Raw genomic sequence first — 15,319 nt, 5'->3', positions numbered from 1 at the left:
TTATTCCCTTAGTCCTTGAACTATAAGACTGCTCGTGCCCTCCATGGCATTATTAAAAAATAAATAAATTATAGAAGGGGTCTCTTGCTGCTCTAATCACTTCTCACTTCTGCTAGAACTAGCTCAGTAAGGACTACCCAGGCAGTATGCGTTCATCAGAGCTGTTTTGCATTAGGCCAAGCAGAGGTCAGACTCCAGAGAAGATCAGTTAAAAGCCTGGTTTGGGTTTCATGTTGCTGTTTGGTTTTTTTTGAATATTCTGAGTTAGATTCCCCTTCCTGATGTGATTATCATCTTTAAAAATTTAGGGATTGCTAAAGCTTTTATGTTTGAAAAGAAAGGACATCTAAGACTCTTAACCCTGAGTGCAACTTTAACCACGGGCAGCGTAGCTTCTCACCGTAGCATGTCTTTTGCGTTGCCTAAAAAAAAACCACACAGAGACATGACGTAATCAACAGTTTAAAATAAATCGCAATAGATACACACATTAGGGTAATGATTACACATGCCACATACACATGTACACCTCATTCTCACCAAGTTAAGTAATTGATTACATGCACAAATCAGGTGAATGATTACCACAGAGATTTTCATCTTCAGTAAATAAAAATCCCTGTGCAATTTCAGGAATACGCATACTCATTTGAACACTTGCTGCCAGGTCTTCTGCCACGCCAGGGTTAGCCCCAGGGAAGCAAAGCCACGAGGCGGCTCTGCTCAAGGCAGTGGGGACAGCTTGGAGAGAGTAGGGCAGCAGAAACCATGGCAGGTAACCAGCCACACGTCCTCAGCTGGCCTCAGCAGGGCCACTGCCTTCATTTCTGATGGCTAGAGAGAAGTAGCAGCTTCTGCTCCCTTTGCACTGGTGGAGTGGAGCCAGGCAGAGACATGTTGCATGTTTTTTCAGCTTCTGCCCTCGTCCCATAATGGTGGGAAGCAGTGCTGGAAAGCTGGAGTGCTTTGCACACGTCTGTGGCTGCTGCGTGCTAGGTGCAGTCTGCCATGCAGAAATCACTGAAGGAAGTGACTCCCAAAGACGTGTGTTTTGGAAAGCTTATTTGCGTGATATAGTGGGAGTACTTTGGTGAAGGTTTTCTTCAGCAATTGAAGTGGTCTCTCACAAATTGGCTTAGTCCCTGCCTCACTACACTAGCATTTATTAGGGGTTATCGCAGCCAGGGACACAACACTCCCTGATTTCTGATCACATATCAGGATCATTTTACTGCCATTTTCATGGGCTACATTTTGGGTAGATCTTTAAAAACTATTATAACATTGAAATTAAAATACTGGGGACAGGATGTTCAGTGAGAGTGTTGTCTTGCCAATTGTCCGTCAGGCAGATGCTTTGCTTTCCCGGCTATGCAATGCATTGTAGCAATATGAAATGAGCAGAGCTCTGCCTGAGCGGTGTTAGGGGCAGGAACAAGCAGCAGCTGCCTTCTCAGTGAGAAGTTAGGGCCAACACAACAACAAAGCAAATTTCCAAATATGAAACACATCTAATCCCCCTGCAATTATAGTTTCCTGTTAAGCCATCAAGTATGCTGAATCTAAGCCATGTGAAATTTTACTGGGGAGCTCAGAAGACAGTAGGGAAGGCAGTGCAAGAGGATTCTTGCTTTCCCTTGGAAGCAGGAGGAATAATGAGCCCGTGGGTGCTGTGCCTCCTCTCTGCCACCCCGGCACATGGCCTTGTACCCCGCAGCTCCATTTACCCGTGCCAGTGGGGATGAGGACAGTGAAATAACAGCACCTGGAGGTTTGCCTCCCTTGGTTGTCAGCCAGGCTGCCTGTAAGAGCTGCCCCCTTGCAAAGGACCCGTGAGGCATTTGGGCAAGGAACTCGGCTCTCATCTGGGGCCAAGCAGCTGCAGATTTCAGAAGGCAACATTGTCTGCTTCCTTTACACTGTGATGAAGAAAGGATTTCCTACCTATTTGCAAAACGTGTCATGCCTCGCTGAAAACTGGATAAGCTTAGCATGGGCATTAAAATCCAGAGATGTGGCTAGAAAGACAAGCTTTGTTGAAGGGCTCTTCAGCTTTGGCCTGTTTTCTGCTTCATCCAGACACATGGGAAAGGTGTCCCATATTACACAAAGTCAAAACATTCCAGAATCTGAAGCTTCTCCAAGTCATATTTACTATCAGAAAGTGGTTAAACAGACAAACTAAACCCCAGAGAAAACCCAGTAATCTGCATAAGGGTAGCAACAACCTCTCTTCCAGAGGAGATCCCACGCCAGCCATGCCATTTCATCTCTGATAATGCTGCTAAAAACCATCCCACCTCCCTCCCATGTGCTCATATGTGATGTCCTGGGATGCACATGTGTAAAGTAGCCACCAGGAACCTGCCCCTCAACATCTGACAAGCAAAAAGTAATTGCGTACTAATATTCATTGATGTCGTTGCCTTCAAAGTTAGACGCACTGCTGGAATCTTTCAGTTCCAGCTTCTCTGTCCCTAAACGGCAGTGATTTCTCAGTGAAGGTAAAATCACAACCCCATCAGCAATCTTCATGAAAGGTGAAGTTTGTAAGGAAGGGTGAGGTCTTTGCTTAAGTAGAAAAATTTAAAAACACTTGTACCTAAACACCTGCCTAATATCTCTATGCTTGACAGTGGAACTGCTCTTGTGTTTCACATCAAAGCCAGGTTACCATTTTCATCTAGTAGTCCATTGCTGAAGTCAGGAATGTTGATCAGAATAAAATTCCCTGACTGTCTTGCATGTTAGGCTACATTTCCTCTTTCTTTTATAGGTGTTTATTGTTGGATATGTGTTTTGCTTAGATGTGGAAGGGCATGATATCCCTCATGCAGTGTTTGAACCCCTTGAGAACTCATTGCAGTCCAAACTCCATACAGTGAACTGGCTGTTATGTGACCTTTAGACATAATGCCATAAATGCAACCACTCCTCCTGCATCAATGGGGAGAGAAAGAAAGAGCAGTCTGTGAAATGGTACAGTGGTGCAAATGCTAAGGACTGGCACGTCAGAGGCAAACATCTTTGCAATGAATGAGAAATATTGCTGTGAAATCAAGTTGAATCTTTTTTAATGATATTGTCATTTAAAATATTAGTTAAACACTTAAGAAAATACTTCATGTTTTGCTCCGAGGAAAGACATTACCATAAGGACTGAACACTTCAAAGGGTTTCCACCAGGAAGTACAGCTCACTGGGAATGTAATTTGAGTGATCAGCTCTGTGAGAGCCATATTTTGGAATGCAGGATCTAAGTTATGTCCTTGTTTGTACATGCCTCTATGGCAACAGCAAATCATGTCTTCACCCCCAAGGTATGGCACACAAATTCAGAGGCTCAATGCACTGATGGTGCCATCTTAACATAGGCACCCGTCTTTAAGGTTAAAAAAGAGAGAGAGAAAGAGAGAGAGAGAGAATGCTGGACTGGAGTGATGTTCTCCTACTAAGCACATAAGCTTTTCATCCAGAGATCTTTCATCAGAGAACATTATCATCTCCTTTAAAAAAGATGTAGTAGAATTCAAATCCATCCAAACTTTGCTAAACCCTAGGATTAGGAGTGAGATTTGTGTGGAAGTGACAAATCTCAGAAGCATGCCAGGATCTAATAGGAACAACTAGAATCAGTCAGCTAAACACGTTCTGCCGGGCCCTTGGCAAACTATTCTCTGCCCTAATGCACAGAGAGAAGTAGATTAGAGAATCAAAAGGGATGTATTACAGTATAAGAAGCTGGAGCTGGTTAAGTATATTAGCATAACAAAAAGGAATGTACCAAGAAGGGAGAGCTGCCAAGGGGAGCGCCTGGTAATTGCAGTCTTGGGAAGAGCAAACAGAGCTCCTGCAGAGGCTGGGTGGGAGTGAGCACAGCTAAAGCATGCAAGGGTTTCCAAAGGTTTTAGGGAAAATAAAGAAACTCTTCTTCTTTCTGGTTCAATCCTGTGCAGAAGAACAAAAGAGCTCACTCAGCACTGAGCAGAGGAAATATTTCTGCATTTCCAAAGTACTTGCTGTTTGGACAGGTGATGAAGAGAAAAGTACATGTCTAAATTTACTTCCAGGAGCCCCCAGTAGAGCAGCAAGTCAATAGGCCCATCAGAGTGCAGTGTCACTGAGCGGATGTGGGAGAAGGGACTCCTCAGAGCAGACCAGCATCAGATTTGTCCAGTTGATTAATTTACTGGGGTAGAAGACAAACATGATAAAAATAGTTCAGTTGGGTGGAGGAAAAGAAAGAAAAAGGAAAAGAAACTGGTGCAAATGGAACCAGAAAGGAAGCTGAAGAGTAAGAAAGCAGGGATAAAGAAAATAGTGAAGTGCATATGCCCACTGTTTTGAGATGATAATTTTGGGCTGACCAGCAACTATTCCAGTGCTCTACTTGGCATGAATGATCTCATTTATTTCAGGATACAGAAAATGTTTTGTTCAACGAAATGTATTTTTGTTGCAGAATGGGAAAAGCTACTCCATACAATGCCTGTTATCTTTTCTAAATATAACAAAGAAAAAAAATGACACTTTTAAAAACTCTGTCTTCGCACTCCCTTTTGTTTTGATGAAAGTATTTGCCAAATATGATCAGAATTTAAGAGGTATTTTATTCTACCTACAGCGGATTTTTTATTTTTTGGGAGTTTGACTGAAGGGGGGAAACAACTGCCACGTTTAACTCCTCATAAGACTTGCTCAAGAATTGGAAAAAACCCGTCTCTTTAATACCACAGGTTCAAAGTCCCATCCCTCCTGCCTGACCTGGGCAGTCATTTTTAATTCTCTGCAGCTATTTCTAAATTGTGGAAGCCAGAAGCATTTCCCAGCATCTCTGTGCAAATCTATACCCTATCCATCATCCTGGCTCCCTCAAGGCACATCCGGGAGGTATACCACCCAGGGGAGGGGACATGGGAAGCTATGCCTGAGTAGAAACTAAACTATGTAGCTCCAGGCTACATACTATATTTGCAGAAGCTAGCATACAGATTGGTGGACTTGTATTTGTCTGGGTGTCTGGAGCAGAAGTACAGGAAAACCAGAGAAGACAGTAAGCAAGCAGTAGACAGACCTGAAGAGGAGATGAGAGAGAAATGTAGAGGCCAAGAATTGCTAAAAGAGTCGTGATCAAAAAGGTTGTCTCCTGCTGCTTGCTTCCACCTAGTTCAGGGTGCCAGGATTCTGGTAAACAGGAACAGTTCAAAGATATCTGACTCCATCGTCCACTTTTCTCCAAGAGTAAAAATACAAAAACAGAAAACCTTTGGCTGCCCATCTAGGTCACACTGGAATAACAATGCGATGGGAATGAATGTCTCATGATGTTATTTATTGGGATAAAAGTGCCAAGTAGTGCAAAGAGGCTTACACGCTCAAGTCGGTTGTGTTGTTAATGCAGTTTGTACTGCTCAAACAACTCCCCATGCACCACTTCAAAAGTTACCTGGCCTTGCCACATGATCTCCGAGCAAGCGAGCCAAGGTTTTTAACAATATCTATTTTCCTCTGTTTCACAGGTCAGTGCCTGTTATAAACAGGCAACGTTCTCCCAAAAGATTTATTGTCAAAGGCAGCATAGAAAATATTTGTGCAAAACCAAGAACAAGCAGATTGCTTCTGTTGAGGAGGAGCCCACCTCCCTGCCATATAGGCGCAAAAGAATTTCACTTTAAAATATGCATTTTATCTATGCAGGATCATGGTGCCATAATTCTTTGCAGGATTTCACTAGCACTTATATAGAAAAAGGTTTGTTCACTCACGGAACAAGCAATATCAGGAGGGTAACTGCACTGATTCCAAGCGGTATTTTGCCAGTGCAAACTTGTGAACAGTTAGCAGCCAAATACACTTAAGATTTATTCAAGCCAGAGAACTACTACCTACCAGTTCAGGTCATATTTCTTCTCCTGCTCCTCTTTGCATTATGTGCTTCCATAGGGCTAAGTTGCTTCCATGTTGCATGCGTGTTTCTTTAACACAACAAGTGTCTGCAGCTGGCAATAACTTTTTGGTTTGTCTGTCTGTGAACTTCACATTTCAGTTTATTCTGTGTTGCCCGCTGTTGTTTCTAGTCGATGTCAGTCAAAACCCCTTACTGTGTTTCTCCCATATCTAAGAGTGGAATTATTCTCAGGCAGACCTCTACCACTACAAACAATATAGCAATAATAATGCAAAAAAAAAAAAAAAGTTCTGCTATAAATACTTTTATTGCTGGCATAGGTGATTTACTGCCCGCTTAGTTAATCCCTATAAAATAGCACAGCTGAACGCCTTTAAGTTACATGCATACAGATGACTAATTAAATACACAGTTAAATAGCTTGACCTGGCACAATTCTGATCATTAAAATCATTAAAGAAATAGAGCTTGCAGTTCCCTCAAGGCAAAGTCTTCCAATGAATAATTTTGATCTTGCAATGGCTTGAGGCAATTTGGGATGAACAGGGTGCTTATAAGCAAGAGGGACAGATACCCAGCTACCTGGCCCCTTGTCTTAGCCCATGACCACTGGGCTGGTCACTGGGAGCAGGGTAGAAGTTAAAACAAATTAACCAGAAGTCGTAACTCATATTTTATGACAAAGCCTCAGTTAATTCAAAACTTTTTGGCATAATGCCTCTGTACAATTGTGGCAGGGGATCAGCCAGTATCATAAATGCTCATGTGTCTGCTAGCGTCCCCTCACTCATCGTCTTTTCAGCAGGGAGCTCAGGGACTGAGCGGGCCAGAGCAAGGGTGCGAGGTCCTCTCACTTCTCACTGGGGCTAGGCTGGTTGGGGTGCCAAAGATGGCCACGCAAGCCCCACTGCCAGCACCTTTCAGCGTTTCTTGGGCTGAGCCGTGGGCCTGCCTGGGCTGGGACTTTGGTTTGGCTCTTTCCACGGTAAGTCACTTCATGCATGGGCACATGCACAAGCACACACTCACATACACACAGGCATGCACAATGGAGAACAAAGGCTTTTCCCTGGATCCTTTCTGGAGGCTGATTTGCTACAGGTGCCTTCACTGCTGGCAGGGAGCTGATGGGAGCCCCCTCTGCTAACAAGACCCACCCCACTGATCCTGTATCTTGAGGGCCTGGCACATACCAATTTCTGGCATTTCTCAGGCTGTTTCAAACCATCTTTGTGTCTCCCCCGCATTTCTGCCTCAAGAACAAATTAACCAGGATGTAGAGTGGGCAGTGGCTGACAACCTTTAGCTCATGGGGGGTGGTCAGTGAGAGCATAGGCCACCCCCAGCTGATTTACACAGCGGCTGCCAGTATAAGAAATACTTTAACACATGCTTCAAGACAAGCACACTTTCCCTCGTTCTCCCTCTTTCTCACGTCACATTTGTCAAGCTCCTTCACTTGGGGTTGATTGACTTGGCAATTCTGTGGTAATGGTGATTTCCTTTGGCACCGATGCGTGGCTTGGACTACTTGAATAGCTGCATTCTAGTGACAAGACAGAGTTCGATTAAAACAGGAACATCCTTGAAAGGATGAGACAGTCAGACCTGTGCTTTCATTAGAAAGTTTGCTCTGCGGTTTCTATGTTTAAGAGTTTGCCACTTGCCCTCATGTTTGCTGCTGCTGTGTTCGTGTGCGCTAGACTAGAGGAGATAACTCGTTGCTACAAAGTGCTGTTTAGCCTCTGAAATGAGGGTACTTCTACTCATTTTAACAGACCTAGTTCTTCAACAGATGTACTATTTCAACAGAAGTAATTAAAAAGCACTGCCATTATGGCAAGGTACCCGCTTCTATCAAAACTTCATTTAGCTTATCGTTCTGCTTGACTTTCTGGAGTAATTTTTGAATAGGCAAGATATTTTTTTTTTGTCTACTAAGAACATTTCTCTGTGAGAAATAACCTTATTAATTACAAATGTTCTTGTGTCATACAGATTGTAAAACTGAATTACCATGAAGTTTGTAACTTTTTCAGCGGACAGTGGGTAAAAGTCTCTCATTTTTGTGCTCTAACTACCAGGGGGAAAGAAGTATAATATATGTAAAAATGTTACAGAATTTACAAAAGAAATAGTGAACTCTACCGTATTTCCAGCAGTAATAACGGCATTAATAGAGCCTAAAGCCAAAAATCTTAGCAAAGTTATTGTAGCTTCAGCCCAAGTAAAGCATGTGTACCCAGGGGAAGACAAAAGCAAATGAAAATCTGATTTATGTTTACCAAACTCAGCATGAAGTGATGTTTTGATTTCATATGAAATTCACCTTTTTTGCAAGCAACCTCACTTATAAATAAGGCATTGGCTAGGAGTCTGACTAACAGCAGCTTGCTAGGTTTCTTAGTAAATAGAATCCATAAGCAAATTTGAATGTATCTCTCTTTAGTTGCACATATTCCTACTTATTCACCTGCCTGCAGAGCTCAGGTGGTGAAGTCATAGGTGAATATGTCATTGATCATGTTTCAACTGCTGACCAAAACATGTGGTGTAGATGTACAACCGATACTGTTTCATTGCAAATAATGGCAGAGAGTGGTTTTCATGGAAATTTGGGGGATATAACCACACAAAATACTCCTGAAACTAGAGCTTCTTTTGTAAATGCTGATACTTCTTGGTGATATCACCCACTAAACAACTGTCAGCAAGTGTTTTGCTCTGCTTTCCCTTTTCAGGATAAGCTCATAGTTTCTCTTTAACCATGGGGTATTAATTCCAGCTATCCCATTGACTGAGCCAAGCCTGCTTAGTCAAATGGGCAAGATTAGCAAGGAGCCACTCTTAAATATTTAGAAGTGGTGTCTCCGTTGAAGACAGCCCAACAAAATGTTTGTTTTGAGCATGGGCAGAGCAGTGGTAGCTGCAGACTCAGAATCACCTGAGGCCAAAGCACTAGGCCTCACTACAGATCATGCATAGCGTTTTGAATTACGTCCTGAAGTGAGCTCACATCCATTATAAGGTATGTGGAGCATTTATACCTTTACGGGTCTGCCTTTTTTTACAAGCATCTGCTTATTCCTTTTAACAGAAAACTCTGTCCTTGAAGTTCTAAGCACTGCAAAGCTGTAACATTCATTCCTGTCAGCTTTAACACTGCTCTGTTGGCTCCACAGACCTTTTTCCAAATGTGCTTAGTCTTTTCTGTGAAGCATAATAAAAGGTACTTTGGAGAAAATATTTACCTCTGAGACAGCCTGGGTTAATACGAAAACTGGAAAAGCTGAGAACGAAGAGGAAAAAAAGCTTTCACCAAAATCACGAGGGGCACAAACTCACCAGAAAACCACCATCTGGAGCTGACATTGATCTTCTTCTGGTTCTCATCTCTTCCTCTTTTTCCTCTCCTGTAGCAGCCAGTGAGCTCCTATGACCCCCCACAGAGCCAGTTCGGTGAGCCAGGCTAGAACATGACTGCAGCTCCCTCTGACGGGCCATCCCTCTGCACGTGACCCCTCTGGGTGACTGCGACACAAGAACACGAACTTTCAGCTCTGCACATGGTCAAGACTGACTATGTCAATGCACTGCTTAAGCCTTTTACACAAGGTATAAGAAACTGCAAAGGAAATTGTGTTACAGCTTCTCAATGTGTTTTATTTACTCTTAATCCCACTCTGACAACTGTAGCATCTTCTCCAAGTTTTTGCCCCAGTCGCCCTGAATATATACATATATTTTTTTTCTCTAGATAACCATCTGGCTTTCCTCATTATAGCACTGCAAGTGCTCCTTGTTTCTGCCAAATTTATCCTCACATGGACACAACATCCTCTCTACGTTTTATGAACAGAAATTAAGGATGACGGGAGAGGTTTTCCCAAGGCTGCATAGGAGCACTGAAGCAGAGCTGGGGAAGACCCCAGTATCTGTAGGTAGAATCTATCCTCTGTAGGTAGAATTTATCCTTTGCACCCTTCCAAGAGAAATAATGATACGATTGACTGGCCAGGACACTGGAGCAATATTGCATTACTTAGCTGACCAATCACATTTATATATCACACCTTAATGGCATGCCCCACCAAATAGCAGAGACTTTTTTGCTAAAAAAACCTTGTGATTCATTGAGTTGGTATTCGCCCTTCCTTTCACTAGAAAGCTTAAAAATATGTAAATAAATGAATCATATTTGTGGGAATATTCACAAGAAGTTGATGAACAGTGCTCAATAAATGTTTGCAGGAGCATTTGCACCAAAAGTGCCCTTCTATCTGCTGTTTGAATTGTAAATTCATTGAACATTTATGAATATTAGCAGATAATTCATGAATGTAAAATAGACTTATGTAAGATGCTCATCATCTGATCAGGAAGCTGACACGTGCCTCACAACTGAGATAAGAAGTAATGAATATCAAATATTCATACTTACCTTTCTTAAGAGGCCGTTACTGGTTACGTTTGTTTGCACGCACAGCTCATGGAACACAGAACATAAATAACCCCATAAAAACATGACTTCATTGGGGGTAATCTGCAAACAGAAATTAGACTACATTTTTTAAATAAGTTGTGTCTAGTTCAACTGTGAACGGCTTGCCTGCCTCTAATAATAGCCGACCAACAGAGATCAAATAGCAACTATCATATTCAGTCATGAATGCAGTCTAAAAATAATACTCTTGAAACCTTTCGGGAGTGAAAGGTTTCAAAGAAATCACAACTGACTCCTGGACGATCTGCTAGCAGAAAATGAGACAAAATGTGCTGAATAAGCTATTCACTGTAATTGTCCCCTTGACTCTAAAGTATGACAAGATGCTTCTTGGGGAAGTACCCTTTTAAATAGACAATGTACAGTTACATTTCAGGCAAAAAAGGGTTCTATTAAGTGCCTTCTCTTAATAATAAAGTGCTCTGAACAGTCTGTAGTGTAAAACTTTATTTAATGGATATTTCAAGGAACAAGGGGGAAAACAGCACTGAAAAAAAATGTTTTGTATGATTTACATCTCACCTTTTAATCTCTCCCTTTTCCCTCCTCACTGACCCGCAGTGAGACCCCTGTATTACCGGGGTCCAGATTTGAGCTAATTCCAAGTCACAATCTCTGATTCGTGGTTTTATTTTTCCCTGTTCATATAATTTTGATGATTACACTACCCGTCACTTCCTTGGCCTTTGTCTGTAGTCCTCTGGCTTGTGGATAATATGCACTGGAGCATTTATATATCCTATTTCTTTCCCTACAAGTTAAATTTTAGTTTGGTCTCATGAGCAGAAGCGAGAGGAACAAACAACACCATAAATTCTTGAAGTACATTTTAAAATTATTGCTGTAACATTTTAATTCCATTTTAAAATTCAGAATTTGAACATGCATTAGGTTGAATATGGACTAGAAAATATAACACAGTAGATAGATAGCTTATGTGGAGTAGCCTCATTAAAAAATCTTGTTAAATCTTCATAGGCCTCTATGCCACTACCAACGCTTTTGAACTCCATGTGCGGGAGGCTACAACAGACTAGGAATTGCTAGCACGAACAGCGAGTGAGGGGCATGGCATGTGCTGTGCATACTGTTGGAGTGAAAGGCATCTCACACACCTGCTTTATGGCTGTGGCATGCCCTAAGCTAGCGTTGACATGGTGCAGCTTGTGGCATACCGCAGTGCAGAAGAAGGCACGCGACTCTCTGCTGCTGCTGTCGGCAGCGCACATACCGCTGGCCAGGGGCTCTGCAGCCCCCTCGCTTTTCCAACCTAACCATTTGCTGACAGGCAGCACGATCGGGTGGAAAGCACAGGGTAATCATTTCACGATCTTTCAGCTACTTGTAGGATACAGCTTCAGGAAAGGACGAAGACTGTTAATCTAGAGCATAAAATAATATTCCAAATTGTTAATTTAATACGTAACAGGGACAGAAATATGCTACTGACAATACTATTCCAGGTTAGTAATTTATGATGACAGCGCTGCTAGCGCAGCCGTCGTTCATGTGAACAATATTGCTGTGAACAGTTCCAGAGAAGTCACAGGAAGGGAATTATACAGGAATTGTGACAGTAGGTCACCAGATAAAGCAGTGTGGTATACTCCCATGCTCGGACACCAGGCCCAAAGACATCGGGAGAAGACATATAAGGTCTGCGATGGGAGAAAATCTCCAGGAAAGAAAGCTTGTTTGTAGAGATGTCACCCACTGCAGGAGGAACGTCACCAAAGCGCATTTCAGCATTAACTTCTGACCGTGTCCCTGATACAAGAGCACCCGTTCACACACCTGAAACTCGAAAAGGGCAGAAAATGGCTCATTTTCTGCAATACTCATTTGTAGGACTAAAAGGATATGAGTGTCTCCTAAATTGTTAAAGACTTACCAACGCCAGGCAGTGTGTGATCTCACGCACGGACCTTCAGCGAGGAAGCAGCTAATGCCGACAGGCTCCCAGCTCAGCTGCTTGCAGCAGTGACTGCATCCTTCGCTGGAGCTGCAATGAAGTCGTGCGTTGGGAATGCGTTATCACCTGCCTGATTCATTTCAGCCTTTCCCCATCTAAATTTCCTTTCTTGGGGTATGTCAGAGCTCAATGGATCCAGATCTGGGGGACAAAAAAAAAGTGTTTTTGCCTAGAAATGCCACTTCGCCTGTAGGAGAAGCCGAGCTGGGCGAGCGTGATAGGGATGTGGATACGGCGCTACAGGCCTCTGCTCAGGCAGACTCGTGTGAGGGAAGAGGTGAGCTGCTCTTCCCAGGAGAGTCTCTGTCCCCTTGGAGACACTCTCCAGGACTGGGTCTCATGCCTGCCATCGCCAGACAGGCACTCAGGGAGAATACCGAAGCCACTTTCAGTGTCAAGAAAGATTTATTCTGGATACGTGGCCCACACTTAAGGAAAAGACAAAGCCTGCTGTCCACTTGCTCCAGCGTATGATAGATTGGCATTTTAAATGAGGAGAAACAACTGAAAAGAAAGGATTTCTGTGTAACTGTGTTAGAGCTGGCAGGTTTTGTTTCAAGAATACAGCCTGCATTTTTGCTCCAAGTGCAGCAAATTGTTACACTGACCAGAGAAAAAGTGTTTGTAAAGGCGCACTGGAAAAGATCGTGGATGCAGTGACTGTCGTGGTGTAGAAAGCCAGGCAGGACTGTTTTGCTCATCCACTGCATTATGTTGCCAAGTAAGCATCTCTACACAGCGCAGGACAGGCAGAGGCGAGGCACCAGAGCCTGCACCGGACCCGAGCCAGCCCAGCCATGAGGGTGCAAGGCCCTGTCTTGTCAAAAAGGGTACGTTAGCCCCACTGGAGCAGCGGTGCTACTTCTACCGCCCAAGCAAACGTCTGTGCACAAAGCTGGCTCAGGCATTCTTGCATTGCACTACTCTGAATGTCCAAAATTTTGTCTGGTAATTCTTGCATGGGGTCAAGCCCATTGTGAAAGGACAATGTCTCAGCCTCTGCCGTGCCAGGGCTGCTCTTGCCTCTAGCAGGACACACCATCTAGTTAACCACAGAAGAAGAGTGAGCTGGTTTTGGTCCCCTATTAGTGACTATCCCATGGGAAGCTGGGGGAGGAGAAAGGGGAATTTTAGCTCCTTTCACAATACGTGTTCCTTTCATCCTCTATTCCGTAACTGCAGCATATCCCACACCCTGGTGACAGTAGGTCCTTGCAGCAGGGTTTTCAAAGCAATTTGGTTACTAGAGTTTGCTATTCTGGTGTCTCAGCTAAATCTTCGTCCAAGACAAGGCTGCAAATTCTCCTGAGTAACGCAGCTAAATGGGGAGCCGTTTTTAATGCAGCGAGAATGATGATGGGTGTGATGTGGGAGGAAGCAGTTATATATGTTGATTCTCCTAAAACAGACCAAAAGGACAAGCTGTTCAAGCCAATACTGCTCTGATCTATAACGAGACCAATTATATCTGAAGTTCCTTAGGCAGTGACAGAACGGGAACACTTACAACCCTGCATCTCCTCATTTTGAATGAGCTAATACGGACAGAGTGCCTATGGCTGCCTTTTCCTCTCCCTCTGTTTAACCGCTCTTAGCACTGCCAGTTGCCTCTGGTGCACAGTTGGCGGAAGTAAATATGACAGAATATATCGGAAATTCAAGGCCCTGACTCCTTTCCCAAACAAACAACTTGATACCAAAATTCAAATTAAACAGGAGGGGCAAGAAGCACTGTCAGCGCGAGCCTGCCCGGATGACTCCTCTGCAGCCGCAGAGCTATGCCACCTCATACCAGCTGAGGATCTGGTGCTCAGTGCGTAAGAAGTTGGCAGGCTGCCTCACGCTACTCGATCTTAATTTGATGCCTCTGCTGTCTTTTCCACCTCGCTGTCTTCTGGAGCTGTCTCAGCAGGCTTGCTCTGGCTCAGGGTTACCTCTGTTACAAACGCTGACATCCCCTTGTAAACCCTATTAGTCTCCTTAGCCCAGGCACCTACAGTGCAGCAGCCCAACATTTGCTCTGTTTATCAGCTGATGCATCCTAAGCTCACAGTATTTTGTCAAAGCAAAGACAATACTCTCTCTCTTCCCTTCTACAGTAGTATGTTTTCATGAAATCTGGTTGATTTCTTTCTAAATGACCGTTGACTTGTCTGTCAGCCCATTGCTGCTACAAAAATGTTGCCTTTCTTCACTGTGTTTCAGAGTCGTACTTTTCGGGATCAGATTTTCTTTAGTCTTAATTCAATACCTCAGTGTTACTACTTGAAACATAACCAAACATGGTGCCTCAGGATTCACCGCTGTTTACAATGTATGAAGAGCAAAAGAAAGAGAGAAGAAAGAAGGCAGAAAGATTCGAGTCGGAGAGCTAGGGAATTACTGCTGAGAACTTACTCTGTTTGTTATACGTAACTCATCGCCCCAGAGAATCCTGTATCACATGTTCACGCTTTCACTAATAACCCATATAACCTGTAACCAGCTGGCATACCTCTTAACGCTGTGTGGCTTGATACCTGTCTGTCACCCTAGCTTTACTGGCTAGCATATTATTAGAGATAAACTGAACTTTTGACAGTGCCTCAGGCTTTTGCTCAGGTGATGTCCCGCGGCTGCATGGGCAAGTGGGGACCGAAGGCCTCCTGGTGTGCAGGGCCCAGTAACACCATTGTCCTTGTGCTTTGCCTAGAAGCAAAAGTCCTGAAAAGAGAGGAGCCCCTGCATCAGGACTGTGGCTGCTAGGTAACCTCCCAGAGGCGAAGGCAGCATCATGGCCCTCCTGCATCGGTCAGAAGAAAATTGAGGTGAAGGATCTTTCCTCCCACTGATGTGTGATCTCTTGGGAAGATAAAGCATTTGACATAGCATGTCAAAACCGGTATCCTCTCACTTTTCTCGCCCCTTCCTAGGTCAGGTGTCCAAAGAGGGCGTG

General features: G+C 43.6%; 2 long non-coding RNA genes across 2 annotated transcripts in view; both read right to left on the bottom strand.

Moving 5' to 3' along the window:
* Positions 1–7,402: 7,402 nt before the first annotated feature.
* On the bottom strand, positions 7,403–10,441 carry LOC138064702 (uncharacterized). Its single transcript, XR_011137948.1, has 3 exons — positions 10,350–10,441; positions 9,254–9,439; positions 7,403–7,454 (listed from the first exon to the last, which is right to left on the bottom strand). It is a non-coding gene; the product is annotated as an uncharacterized lncRNA (long non-coding RNA).
* A 1,989-nt stretch (positions 10,442–12,430) lies between these two features.
* The window catches only part of LOC138064701 (uncharacterized), a 29,345-nt gene continuing 26,456 nt past the window's right edge, over positions 12,431–15,319 (bottom strand). Inside the window, exon 6 of the long non-coding RNA XR_011137947.1 lies at positions 12,431–12,525. This is a non-coding gene — a long non-coding RNA (uncharacterized lncRNA). The remainder of the gene's footprint in view (positions 12,526–15,319) is intronic.

The sequence above is a fragment of the Struthio camelus genome, chromosome Z (genome assembly GCF_040807025.1).
Source record: "Struthio camelus isolate bStrCam1 chromosome Z, bStrCam1.hap1, whole genome shotgun sequence".
In the NCBI taxonomy this organism is placed as follows: Eukaryota; Metazoa; Chordata; class Aves; order Struthioniformes; family Struthionidae; genus Struthio; species Struthio camelus.
This window is presented reverse-complemented; position numbering and strand designations above follow the sequence as displayed.